Source organism: Danio rerio, chromosome 19, assembly GCF_052040795.2.
Source record: "Danio rerio strain M-AB ecotype USA chromosome 19, GRCz13ab, whole genome shotgun sequence".
Lineage (NCBI taxonomy): Eukaryota > Metazoa > Chordata > Actinopteri > Cypriniformes > Danionidae > Danio > Danio rerio.
The window spans coordinates 45,601,399-45,616,087 of NC_141039.2; the positions used below are offsets into that span (position 1 = coordinate 45,601,399).

A 14,689-nucleotide genomic window follows, 5' to 3' on the forward strand; every position below is an offset into this window, starting at 1 on the left:
AGGAGTGGGAAAGGGGGCGGGGTGGAGCGACAATGCGGGGAATCCTTCACAAACTGAGGAGTGGGAAAGGGGGCGGGGTGGAGCGACAATGCAGGGAATCCTTCGCAAACTGAGGAGTGGGAAAGGGGGCGGGGTGGAGCGACAATGCGGGGAATCCTTCACAAACTGAGGAGTGGGAAAGGGGGCGGGGTGGAGCGACAACGCGGGGAATCCTTCGCAAACTGAGGAGTGGGAAAGGGGGCGGGGTGGAGTGACAACACAGGGAATCCTGCACAAACTGAGGAGCGATCACAAACTGAAAGCGGCGGGGACCCCTAATCACACACGTGGGCCCGTCCGCTACGCCACTTTTCAGAACTGTGACTCAGTGCAAACAACCCAAATCAGTGATTCAGCATCTACATATAATAACATTAAAGAGGGTTAATATGTATTAATTAGATTATAAACATTACCATTTCGTGACTGAGTGCGTGTTTTGTGCTTCTAATTGCTGTATTTAAATTTCTGTCGTGTTTCATCTGGTGCAAACAGCCAAATTGCTTATGACTGCAAATCTCGTCACATTGTGGGTTGTTAGGACACGGGGTTACAATGTACCCTGCTCACCTAATGTTTACATTAAGTTATAAGAGCAGTTAGATTATATGCTAATTAATAACCTCATGTGGAGCTCTGAGGGCCCTGTCATACACCCAGCACAAGGCGATACGCAAATGTTGTCTGCTAGTTTCAGCTCGGCGCAAGAATCGTTTTGACGTTTTGCGCCACGCTGTTTAAATAGCAAATGCATTTGCGCTCATATGTGCACCTATAGGCGTTCTGGTTTGCAAAAGGAGGCGTGTTGAGGCGCGTTGCTATTTTGAGGAACTTATTTAGTCTATTCCAGGGGTGGCCAACCCTGTTCCTGGAGATCTACCTTCCTGCAGATTTCAGTTGCAACCCATATCAAACACACCTGCCTGTAATTATCACGTGGTGTTCAGGTCCTAATTAATTGGTTCAGGTGTGTTTGATATCGGTTGCAACTAATATATGCAGGAAGTGGCTCTCCAGGATTAGGGTTGGCCACCCCTGCTTTAAACCAAAGGTCTGCAGACTTGGTCGTGGACGGTGTTCTGGAGAGTTTAGCTCCAACCCTAATCAAACAGCCCTGAACCGCTTAATCAGGCTCTTACTACATATACTAGAAACTTCCTGGCAGGTGTGTTGAAGCAAGTTGGAGCAAAACTCAGCAGGACACCAGCCCTCCAGGACCATGTTTGGCCACCCCTGCATTAAACTCTCTCAGGTCTTAAAGGCACAGTTCACCCAAAAATGAACACTCTGTTATCATTTACTCACCCTTTACTTGTTCCAATACTGTTTGACTTTCTTTCTTCTGTTGAACACAAAAGAAGATATTTTGAAGAATGTTTGAAGAAAGCTGAAACCATTAACTTCCATAATATTTTTTATGGATGTCAATTGGGCGGCATGGTGGCTCGGTGGTTAGCACTGTCGCCTCAAAGCAAGAAGGTCGCTGGATTGACTTCCATCTGGGCCAGTTGGTATTTCTGTTTGGAGTTTGCATGTTCTCCCCGTGTTGGCGTGGGTTTCCCTTCTGGTGCTCCAGTTTCCCCCACAGTCCAAACACATGCGCTATTAGTGAATTGAATTAACTTAATTGGTCGTAGTGTACGAGTGTGTGTATGAACATGAGAGTGTATGGGTGTTTCCCAGTAATGGTTTGCAGCTGGAAGGTCATCCCCTGCATAAAAAATATGTGCTGGAATACTTGGCGGTTCATTCTGCTGTGGCACGGCACCCCTAATAAATAAGAGACTAAGCCGAAGGAAAATAAATGAATGGAAGTCAATGGTTACTGGTTTCCAGCATTCTTCAAAGTATCTTCTTTTGTGTTCAATAAAAGAAACTCAAGTCTATAACACTCGAGGCAGTAAATAATGAGTGCATTTTCATTTCTTAGTGAACTATCTCTTTAAAAGCATGCAAGTGATCAACTTTATTATCGATGATGAAATGATATATTGTGCAGGTCTAATTTAGATGGATAGATGTGAGGATGAAAAGAGCTCTGGTTTTCTCAGGGTGAGGTGTGTATTTGCGAGCGCACCCCAGAGAGAGAGCTGTGAATCAGATCTGAAGACAATGAACGGAGCTGAATGTACGTCATTCGCTCGCAGCCAATGCTCTTCTGCTCCTCATACAAAGGCTGTTCAAAAGCAGCTCACATTTCAGACGGCCTGTTATTTAAGAATGACCACGGTTTATTATGAAGAGCATCCAGCTTTTAGACTTCCTCATGATTGCTTGTGCATTGCAAATAACGCTTCTCTGAGTTTTTGTCTCCAAATATCTGAAAATCCTTAAACTGAGAAGCACTTTGCAGACAAGTAAAACATGCTGAGTTTTGTTTTCAGAAACGATGTCAAAACTGAGTTTTTCCTTGCATAAATGTAATTATCTGCATGTGGAGTGAGCTAAACTTAATTTCGGTTTGAGTTCAGATCATTTTGCTTATGTTCATTCATTCATTCATTTTCTTGTCGTCTTAGTCCTTTTATTAATCCGGGGTCGCCACAGCGGAATAAACCACCAACTTATCCAGCAAGTTTTTACGCAGCGGATGCCCTTCCAGCTGCAACCCATCTCTGGGAAACATCCACACACACACTCATACACTACGGACAATTTAGCTTACCCAATTCACCTGTACTGCATGTCTTTGGACTGTGGGGGAAACCGGAGCACCTGGAGGAAACCCACGCGAAGGCAGGGAGGACATGCAAACTCCACACAGAAACGCCAACTGAGCCGAGGTTCGAACCAGCAACCTTCTTGCTGTGAGGCGACAGCACTACCTACTGCGCCACTGCCTCTCACCCCTAGTGGCAGTTAATATTACTAATTTTAAGGCATACCTCACTTAATTTTTACTTGTTTCTACAAACAAAACATTTATTTAACATGTTTACAAACTGGTTTTTAATTTAAGATTTCGTAGATATTTGGACTTTAAAAAAACAATACTGATTTATTTATTTTTACATTGAAAGAGAAATTTTAAAATAAAGGGACAGCTCACCCCAAAAATTACATCTGGACTAATCACTAAACTACATTGCCTTAAAAGCAACAAGTTGACTTTGCTTACAAAAGTGAGTAAATCTACTGTAACTTCAAAAAAGTTGACTCAAATCAAAATTTCCAGGCAACCAGCTTCAGGACATTTTTGAGTTTACTTAATCGAGTGAAGTGCAGAACTTGGAAATAAAGTTGAGTCAACTTAAAAAAGCTCTGAACAAGTTGCCTTACAATTTTGAGTTGAGTCAACTTTTTTTTACAGTGTTGGATTGGTTATGTTGACCTAACTATTATAATTATGCACATAATTCATTTACTTAATAATTTTAAGTCAATGGGTTTACTCAGTTTTTAAGTTGTAAACAAATCGCATAAAAAACGTGACTAAACCCATTGCTTTTATTCATTCATTTATTCATTTTCTTGTCGGCTTAGTCCCTTTATTAATGCGGGGTCGCCACCGCGGAATGAACTGCCAACTTATCCAGCACATTTTTACACAGCGGATGCCCTTCCAGCCGCAACCAATCTCTGGGAAACATGCACACACATTCACACACAGTCTTATACACTACGGACAATTTAGCCTACCCAAATCACCTGTGCCGCATGTCTTTGGACTGTGGGGGAAACCGGAGCAACCGGAGGAAAACCACACGAACGCAGGGAGAACATGCAAACTCCACACAGAAACGCCAACTGAGCTGAGGATCGAACCAGCGACCTTCTTGTTGTGAGGTGACAGCACTACCTACTGCGCCACTGTATCGCCCCATTGCTTTTAAAGTAGAGTAAACTAATCACTTTAAAAACAATGGGTTTACTCACTTTATTAAGTTGAGTCAACAAATAACTTAAAAGCAACGAGTTTACTCAGTTTTTTAAGTTGAGTCAACTAATCACTTTAAAAGCAATGGGTTTACACAATGTTGTTTTAATTAATTTATATGTAATCATGTAATTTATATTATTGTTGAGACCATCAACATTTGAAAGCAAAAACAGCCATTTAGTTAAACAAACAATAAACAGAACACAAGTGTCATAAAACAAAAGCATCATTTATTTTCACAGGTCATTGCTGTATTCACTAGCTATATTTGCATTTATACCCTCCATTACGATTATTCCAGATTCACGTTGCGAAATGTGCTTTGAGTATTTAAAAAAAAATTTTTTTTGTTTATTTTGTTGTAGCGTCGATGAATATTTGAAAAAAGCCCACAATTGGGTTAAACAAAAAACATAGAATGTCCATAGAATAAAAAACACATATTTTCCACATCCCATTTCTATATTCTCTTGCTATATATACATTTAAACCTCATTTTGAGCATGCATAAATCTTTATTTTATAATATTATTTATTTTATGTATTTTATTAAATCTTTATATTTATTTATTTATTTAAGTGGTTTATTTTGTTGTTGCAACAATGAATAGCAGCTGTTTGAGAAAAGAAACAGTCTGCATGTGCTATGATTAATTGGGATAAACAAAAAATTATTGGCTCATAAAATAAAAAGCATCACTTTCACATGCCATTCTCTCGCTTTAAATACATTTCTGCCCCCATTCTGAGCATATAAACATCTGCACATTGTAGTTTGAGTATTTATTTATGTGGTTTATTTTGTTGTTTCCACCATTAATAGTTGTTTAAGAAAAGAAACCGCCTGCATGTGCTACAATTGATTGGGTTAAATAAAAAATATTGTCTCATATAATAAAAAGCCTCATTTTCACATCCCATTTCTATATTATCTCGCTATATATGGATTTATACCCCATTCTGAGCATCTATACGTCTTCACGTAGTTGTTTTAATTAATTTATAAATGTATGTAGCGTGTAATTTATATTATTGTTGAGACTATGAACATTTGAAAACGAAAACAGCCTCCATGTGCTAGGATTAATTGGGGTAAACAAAAAATAAACAAAACACAAGTGTCATATAAGAAAAGCAATATTTATTTTCACAGGCAATTACTGTATTTTCTCACCATATACCCTCCATTACGATTATCACATAGATTCACATTGCTAAATGTTGTTTGAGTATTTTTTGTTGTTTATTTTGTTGTAGCGACCATGAATATTTGAAAAAAGCCCACAATTGGGTTAAACAAAAACAACACAATGCCCATAATAAAAACATCCATGTTCCACATCCCATTTCTATATTCTCTCGCTATATACACATGTATATCCCTCAGTAAATCTGCACATTGTTGTTTTGAGTCTCGAGCACAACAAAGGACGACACTCCCCTCTTGGCGCAATGAACCGCACGCGCTCCTTCTCGATCTACCCATGATGCCCCGCGCGCGTCTGCTTGCATCGAGCCGCCATGTTGTTGGTGTGAAAGCCAGAGAGCTGCAGCGACCCGGGGCTGAAATCCGTCACCATCCGCATCCTCCACCTGTAAGTAACCCTCCGTTTGCTAACCGGTTCCACGTTAGGGAACATATCAATCAATTCCGTGATTGTATTTCGGTGTTACAAGAAGTACCGAGTCATTTTTGAGGGTTTATAACAAGGCAACAGCTCCCCCTCCTCTCCCCGGGTCTTCCTCCTACAGTAGAGCTCTTCCTGTCCAGACGGCCCGGGCCTTTTGTTAACGGAAAAGCGGACTTGTAGAATCGCGCGGAGACGGTTCATTGATTCACAGGTATTGCTTTATGTGTTTTAGATTCCTGTTAACATCAAGTTTCAATTGTAAGCTGGTGGTATTTCAACGCACAGGCCGTGTTGTAGCCAGTAAACCGTTTGATCAAAGCCCCTGCCAGACAGTTCCGCCCCTCACCGGTTCCCGTGTCGCGAATGTAACGCTTTACAACGCGCATAAACGCGTGTGTTTCGCGACCGTTTGGTGTCACCGGGTTCATATTCACCGTTAGTGACAGTTTGAGCTCGCCCTCGTCCTCCCGCGGTTTGCTTAACGGGGGCGAAAGGCGCACGTCTTTTGTTACCTGTTTGTGTTATCGTGATGCAAACGCGTGCTTCGGTCTTGGGTAACCAGTCACGGTATGTCTTTGCCCACTTCCGGGTAATGTACATGTAGCCGCCCGAGCTTAGCAGCGCTGTTTCCGGGTGTTTTGTGCTGCTCGGGCCGTGTAATGGCGAACTTGATCGGGCTGTGAAGTGCACGTAATCTAGGAGGACAATGGAGGTGGCTTAAAACTTTTCTGAGCGTCAAATGCAGGTCGATTTGGGCTGCTAGATGGATTATAATTCACTGGTGGTGTGTTTAGAAGTGGCCATCTAGCCTCCTTTGTTCAGGAGTTTCAAGCTACTGAACTGACTAGCAGCAAGGTGAATCAAAACATTGGGGTACAGTTGGATTTATATTCGTATATTCGTTCATTTTAGTGGTCCCTTCAGTGTTTACATGAGCTACTTTGAATATTTGGTCTGAAAATAGCATGCAAGTATGACTTCAAAACAACATTAGCACTATTTTATCATGTGTGAACAATGTTTTACTTTAGCGGTTGCTAATATGGGTTCCCTATTTAGACTTGGCAAATATTGCTTTTCTGAAATTATATTATAAATTATGAATTTATAACAAGCTTTACCTCAATCCAAATAATACAAACTTAGATTTTGGACAACAAAAGCTGGAGTGTTTTGTAGATACAGGGTGTCCATGGGGTCAGTGGCTGAAAATATACATGAAAATTATATACATCTCGAATCTCTACATCTCAGTGGCTGAAAATCCGATGTCAACACACTTTTAGATTCCCACTGTTGCACATTTCTACTGTGCAATTGGCTCTGAGATCAAAATAGAGTTAAACGTCCAGAACTTATTGTTATTGACATTTTATCACGATTTGAAATCATTTATCAGCCCAGCTACTCGTAGGTCTTAAATCATTTTAAACAGGTTTTAATTTTTTATTGTCCATGTAAAGCTACCCAATCAGGCCAACACCTACAGTCACCAACAATACGTCTAATTAAAACTTTGAACAAACCTCTATTTACAAATCTATTTAACAATATGGTTTCTCACCATAACATTAAGTTCTCCATGTATTTATAGACTGTATTTGGTGAGGACACTACCTGGAAAGGTTGTTGTACATTTAGTTTTTATAGTTTTTAAAGCTTGTCAAAGAAAAGTATGTATGGTTTGCTTTTTTTGACACATTATTTAAGTATTATTAAAGTAAAAATTCTTACGGTTTAGCTCTGTATAAATCTGAAATTTCATTCACAGTGGTCTTAAAAAGTCTTAAATTTGACTTGGTGAAACCTGCAGAAACCCTGAGATGAAACAATATTAAAGTCTCATAAAGCAGAGCAAATGTGGCATAAAACGAAAGAATGTTTGTGTGTATGTTTTGTTTTATGTGTGTGTAGTTATTTCATCTTAAATACGCTGTTATTTTTCATAAAAGAAATGACTCATGTTGTTTGTGAAGTTACTGATGTTATGCGTTAAACACTGAACATTACATTTATTGCAGTATTTATGTTGGTTAACGTTAGTTAATGAAAACATTTATTATTAGTTCATGTTAACTTCATGCATTATCAAGCATGAATTTGGATAATAATAATGTACTGTTAAATGTTAAACTATGAGTAACAAAAACTGTACAAGTATTCTTCATAATTAGGTCATGCAAGTAAATACATGAGCTGAAGAAACCTTATTGTAAGCTGTGACCAATTTGTTTACATATGAAGAGTTCTGATGCAAAAACCTCTTAAGTGCCATCTGGATTTTTTCTTCCACAATGAGCATTTTATTCAGTCTCTTCTGTTTAGTTTGATGTTAAAGGCTATGATAATAACCTGTTCTTTGCCATAAAAGTTAAATTAATGAGCCCAGACATAGGAGTATGAAAGAAATGCTATTTTTAAATGATATTTAGAGGATTTTGCATCTAAATGTTTAATATACACACTTCAAACATTCCCAGTTTCACTTGAATTACCAGGTATTGATTTGAGTGAAATGTTGTCTGTTTTTCTAATTTAAAATGCAATATTGTTATTTAAAGTTTTTTGGCTGGTCAGTTTTGTTCTTTTCTGATTACAGTTTACTGGTATTCCACCAAATATAGATTTTGTTGTTTATCTATCTGAAGATAAGAATACATTGGTATTTTTTTTCTACAAAGCTCTGAAAGTATCATTGAAATAAAATATAGTCATTTTGGAGGGGTTTTCAATTGGTCACAATGACAAGCGATTTAGCGTTATTCCACCTAATAATAATTTATTAATTCTTCAGAAGTGTTGTCTAAAAAATTAACATATGTCTAAAACATCGCACCTTTTTATACAATAATCCTCTACAATGTTTAAGCCGTTCTCAGAATAAATATAAATTGTTTTACACAAAGGAAAATGATGCAATGTTTTAAGCCATATCTTCTGAGATATTACTCTGAATTAAGTCAGTTCATGTGGGAAAACATCTGCCAGTGGTCTTGTTTTTGTTTTGAACGATGTTTATTTTTCTTACACCATCAGAAGATTTTTATTTGATGTTTTAAGCATAAATGCTTTTAATTGGGATACATCTAGATCTGTATTATGTTTTTGTACTCTTCTATCTATAGTGATATCTGGCTAGTCTTTTTTGGAATGTTTCATATTTAAGGCTTTGTTGTTTTTTTGCTTCCTATTATTAATCAAAAATGAAGCTTTATATTTTTTTGATATTAACCAATACCAGTTGTTTTATTTATTTAAATGGGAAACCCTTGTTTGTAGCGCAGATAGTTTTACCAGTTATAATAAGAGAAGCTGGTGAAATAGTTGTGTATACATTTTATTTTTAGGTTTCTGTTTTACATTTTGTGCAATATATGAAATTGTAAGGTGTAGTGCAGTGGATGGTTGGGTTATTTTATTTGTTTTGATTGTTTTTTTTTTGGAGAAAATGATGGATTAAGTAGTTCTTCAGAATTTCAGCTGTTTAAGTTGATTTATTGAAAAAAGGAACAGAATAAAATAAGATCATGAACAAAAACATATTCAAACAGTGAACAACCTCGCAGCGTACAGTAGATTTGTTTAACACTTTGAAAAAAGCTGTTTAAAATGAATTCCCCTACTTCTGAAACCAGCTTTTCGCGCTCTACCTGGAATAAGAGTATCAGAGTAGCCTGGCTATTCAGTTCAACAGAGCGAGAGAGAGATAAACATTAATATGAAGGGGAGTTTCAGTTTGATCCTGCACTTGGGGGATTTCTGTAGTTCTTATGGTGGAATTCAACTTTTCCAATAAGTCACCAGCGAGTTAAGTGTGTTTCCTGCTTATGCAGGTGATGCAACGCCTAGATCAGTTGTTCTGCTCAAGGATCCACATTTTACTATAAATGATTAACCCTTTTTAGCTATATATGGTTACTTCATTGAACTTAATGACAACATAATATTTTTTGAAGTCATGAAAGGTAAAAAGGTCCTGTTATAACCTCCTGGTGCACTCCAAGTTTCTTTTCAGTGGGTGTTTTATTGCACACCCCAGAAAGGGTTTTCTTACAGTTTAATGATTTTAAGAGTGCCCTCGTTTAAGAGTCTTTCCATTTTGGTATCATTTGTTGGCTATTATTTTGTGGATTAAATAACAAAATGTTATATATTAGCAACTCTTCTACTTATTGTTTTCTAATATGTTCTGTTTAAATTGATTAATGGCATTAAACATATTTAACTCTGTCAGAAATGACCAATGACATATTTTTGGAGTTGAGGGGCTGTTGCCTTGGAAGTTGGTGACATGTAAGATATTGGATTAAGTCAGTTGAACTTCAGTGATGCATATAAAAAGGATTGTTCACCCAAAAATGAACATTCTGACATTTACTCATCCTCCACTTGTTCCAAACCTGTTTGAGATTCTTTATTCTGTTTAACACGAAGATAACATACTGAAGAATGTTGCAAAAACAGCCATTGACTTGTATTTTTTTATTCTACTGTGGATGGATGTTAATATATATATTTTTATTCACCTATTTTATGCATATTTTATTATTGCATAAAAAATGCTTTATGGAAATGCCAAGATTTGCCATAAATTTAAAAAAAGGTGCATAAACAATGATGGAAACACATTTAGCAAATATCAGTTTATCAGGAAGTGATGATTTTGTCCATTTTTGACTGCTTTTTTCCCAAAATAGATTAAAGATTATTTTAGTTTTGCACATATGTTTAAATCACATCTTTGGATGAAAACATAGCTAAAGTCTTTTTTCCCCCAACACACTTCCCAATGTTTTCTTTTCAAGAACCACCCGAGTATGAGAAAATGGAGAGCAAATTAATATTCTTTGGGTGAACTATCCCTTTATGTCAAGATGTCAACACAATCTAAGTTGTAAATTTAAATTGGCCTAAATTTGTGATGTGATTCATTTGGACTTATATAATTTTGAGGAACATCTGAGCAGTCTAGATTCAGCTTAGCAGTCAGTAGGGTGTAAACAGGTCTTGTGTAAATGAACTCATACAAATTCATTCAAATTATCCACCAATTTCCCAGGATATAAAGTAATTACAGATAGCCATGAGAGAGCGAGTTGCGTGAAGCTGTGTGCTAAGCTTCAGACTTGTTTGACTCATCATGGATATGAACATTCACGCCTTATATTCTGCTTTATAGAGCATGTTTATCATGTAAAAGAGGTGTGGGGTGAGTTGTGTTCTGATGAAGGGAGCCCTCAGGATTACTCTGTCTGTTTGCACAGTTATCTCTAAACACTGTGTTGCTTCACCCTGTCTCCTATCTTGATTTGAAGCTCGAAGCATTACTTCATCCATCTACGTGAACAGGATTACACCTAATGGGGATTGTGCAGGTGTGAATTCTTGCTGCTTTGCAATTACAGTGTTTCATGTTCCAAGGGACAAATTAGAAAGCAGTCTTTAGGATATCTATTAGGGCTGCACAATATATCATTTCAGCATTAATATCGCAATGTGAGCATTCGCAATAGTCACATCGCAGGATCTGCAATGTTGAGTCTGGATCATAATTGATCATTTTGAAAGTGTTTTGAGGCCTGTGACTGTGAGGATTTTAAAAGCATTCAGGTCTAAGAAACCATACTGTTTGTGACTTTAATAATGAATTTTATCAAACTGTTAATACAAAAGACAATGCAGAATTATTTTACATTTAATTCAATTACTGTATACCTGAACAGTGTTAAGACTTTAATAATGTTAAGACGGAAAGCAATGTTTATTTTATTTGTATTTTTTTTTCTGTATTGAATTAGTCTATAATTGCAGATTATTAATTTGCTGATGCACTTTCTTACAGGATCATCCCAATCTAAAATGATAAATTCTTTCCAAGTAGAGATTCAAGTTATCTGTTGAAATTGTATTATATTGCAATATACATTGCAGAATAAAAAAAATTGCAGTGTAATGCCCTATTCACACGGGGTATCGGCATCAACGCTTCCTATTCACTTTAAATGGGTGACGTCAAGCGTTGCCAAACTTAATTTTTGATCCATCAATGCTGCAGAAGTTGGGAATTTCTCAACTTTCAAGAGCCAATGGAGGCCAATCAGATCGCTTTATGCAAATACCCCAGCTCAGATAGTAGCCAATTGCAGACTAATTTCATTGCTGACGCTGCTATGACGATTAGCCCTAACTTCAGACCAAGCGGCAACCTCCCACTCTCCCTCAGGAAGCCGATACGGAAGTAACTAAAACTGCAATTCATGCGAAATTTCGCTAGTCCTGGCCGCTCCTGGCTCCAAAACAGAGCAAATTTCAATTGAGGCCACTGTTAGAATGGCCAACTTTACAGCAGAGAAAAAGGTGTTTACAGCCTGGTACAAAAAATGATTTTGGTTAATACAGGTAATATTACCCTTCATGACAACTGTGAGGGGGTGAATTTTTTTATAACTCATCCGTTTCCTTTATATTCAGTTATATTAAGTTTGCATAATTAAGGGCGTGGCCACTTGAGTGACAGCTAGGTCTCGCTGGTCGCCGTCACGTCACCTCAGCTGAATCCTGCAGATTAGCCACTGAACTCGGCATATTTATCATATTTCTGTGTTGTTTTATGTGGCTTTACACAGTCGACTGTCTTTTGGACTTGTTTCCCACAATTATTAGATGGCATGGCATGCTGAGGGCACTTAATTGTGCTCACAAACCATTCACGTGGCCTCCGTTTCCCATGTGAGTAAAGTTATATACTTATACCGTCTCTATACATGTATTTGTTTTATTTAAGATCATTTATCGTTTATATTTATATTTAGAGCTGTAATGCACTCCAGAATCTGACAGATTGATTAGCTGTTGGCTCTAGATCAGTCATCTGAAGTGTTGTCATACAGTGTTATGCTGGATTTCATCAATAGTCTTACATTTACTAACACAGACTATATCTGAAGTGTTTGGATGTAATTCGCGTTTTCCTCCTGTTGAGAAACGTCATAAGAACAATGTTTAGTGGCTCAATGTATTACAGCAGTGTTTTAAAAGTCTAAACACTTTATTGATATAGAATACAACCAAGCACAAGTGCTCAGAATACAAACGAGTCACAGGTGATAAAGTATTAAGCATTTCTCCCAAAGTAAAGTGTGTCTGAACCAGGTCCAAGCAAAATGCAGCAGGTGTCTGTAGCTCCGCTCCCTCTCCGCCTCTTTGCCCTTGTTTGGTATCCCGCCGTGGGTGTGACGCGTGACCAAAATGACGACGGTTGGCCGCGCCTACATGTGGCTTTTTTTGCGCTCTTCAGAAACCTATGGGTGACGTCACGGATACTACGTCCATATATTTTACAGTCTATGCTTCAGACACACTCTCTGTCAAGTGGTGACGCTAAAGCCCCGTGTGAATTGGGTGTTTTTCTAATATGGCGAAGCAATATATGGTTGATGACCAGCAAAAAGAGCAATAAATGTATGTGCACGCAATAGTCATTGCTTTTATAGGATTGTGCAAAATATGTTGTATCCTACCAAAATACCTTGTGCACAACAGACAAAAATGCGTTTAAACACATCTTGATGGGTTATATGCACTTTAGTGTTGTTTAGCCACTGAAATCTGGTGAAAGATTGATTTGACTATTTTCAGTTCCAGAAGGTCCTTTTACAGCATCGATAATGTAGAATTATATTCAGTTTAACAACAAAACATCAGTAAATAGCGCTATTCTGCCTAGTCTGCTTAACTGAGATAAGTTTTGCATTTACAAACATGGATAAATACTTTAATAAATGTATTGTTCATTGTTTATGTTAGCAAAAACATTAGCTTTAATGGAACACCACTGTAAAGTGTTTCCAATATTTCCCTATTACTTTAGTACAGTGAATTAAACCGTATAAAAATAATGCTTAGGCTGGTAGCAGAAGAAAATAGCTTTGGTTTAGTCAACATTTTATTTAAGGGAGAAAACGTTGAAAGTTTTATTTGGAGGCTACTGTAATAACCTTGCATGGAAAAGGCCCGTTTCAAATCATATGATGTTGGTGTTGACGCAATCACTATAAATCTTCACATTGGGGTTAGATTGCAGTCATTTGTAATTTCATTTGATGTTAAATATCAATGAGTAGTTGTATAACATTAATGCAAGGCAACCATGTGTGTTTGCACTGTAAAACAGGAGCTGAATTGAGGAGTCTAGAATTTGGCACTGAAAATGGTTTTGTATCTTTAAGGTTAACTGGCAGTTTATCTGGGTAGTTTCTAAAAGATTCAATCATTCTTTCAAGCGGGATGACTGGTCAGACCCGTCTTAGTCATAGTTAGCTTTGGCAACTTGATACCCTTTGTCCCGGCATATGATCTTCAATTCAGTCAGTTCACCAGTTTCCAAAACTAGTTCTAATGAGACTAACAACAAATCTGTGGCCCTTTCAAACAGTTGTCAGGGTTGCATGACACAGTGCCTTTTAAAATGTTACTGGTTGGTTCTTAAACTATTTTATAAGCCTTAAATATAACATTGGGCTGCATTAGTGTGCTTTCACCAATATTGCAGTTGCTTTAATATTTGTGTATTAAATATATCGCATAGTCTGAATATCTGAACTCTGGAAGTGCTTTCGCCGCTGCAAAATGACACCGTTCTATTAAACAGCTAAACTGTTTTTGTTTTTATAAACTCTTCAGTACAAAATGTAATATGTTTTAAACCCCTGTATATGTAGAGCTTGTTTTAAAAGATACATATAGATTCTTAAATCCCAAGATCAATCTTTAAGTCTCTGCTGTTTCAGTTGATGCATGAATAAAAAAAAAACTGCTCTTACTTTAAAAAAAATTTTTTGGACTGTCCCACATTTAATGAATGATTTTTTTTTTATGAATTAAACTAAATTATTCAGCAATATTCAGAAAGTTTTACCAGAAAAATAATGATCATATATTAACATAAAAATCTGATCTAATATATCTTGTTTGTTTCTTTGAGGTTTTTAATTAGCATTTTTAATTAATTGTTTATTTTACTTGAAAATATACTTTCTCTTTTATGCTGACATGGCATTAAATAAATGTATATATTAGGGGTGTAATGGATCACGGTTGATCATTGATTTGTACAGATCACAACCCACAGTTCGGGAAC

General features: G+C 37.1%; 1 protein-coding gene across 1 annotated transcript in view; it reads left to right on the forward strand.

Moving 5' to 3' along the window:
* Positions 1–5,424: 5,424 nt before the first annotated feature.
* Positions 5,425–14,689, forward strand: part of pum1 (pumilio RNA-binding family member 1) — a 53,102-nt gene continuing 43,837 nt past the window's right edge. The window contains 1 exon segment of the mRNA NM_001277119.2: positions 5,425–5,514. The gene's annotated coding sequence lies outside the window, so the exon portion shown is untranslated.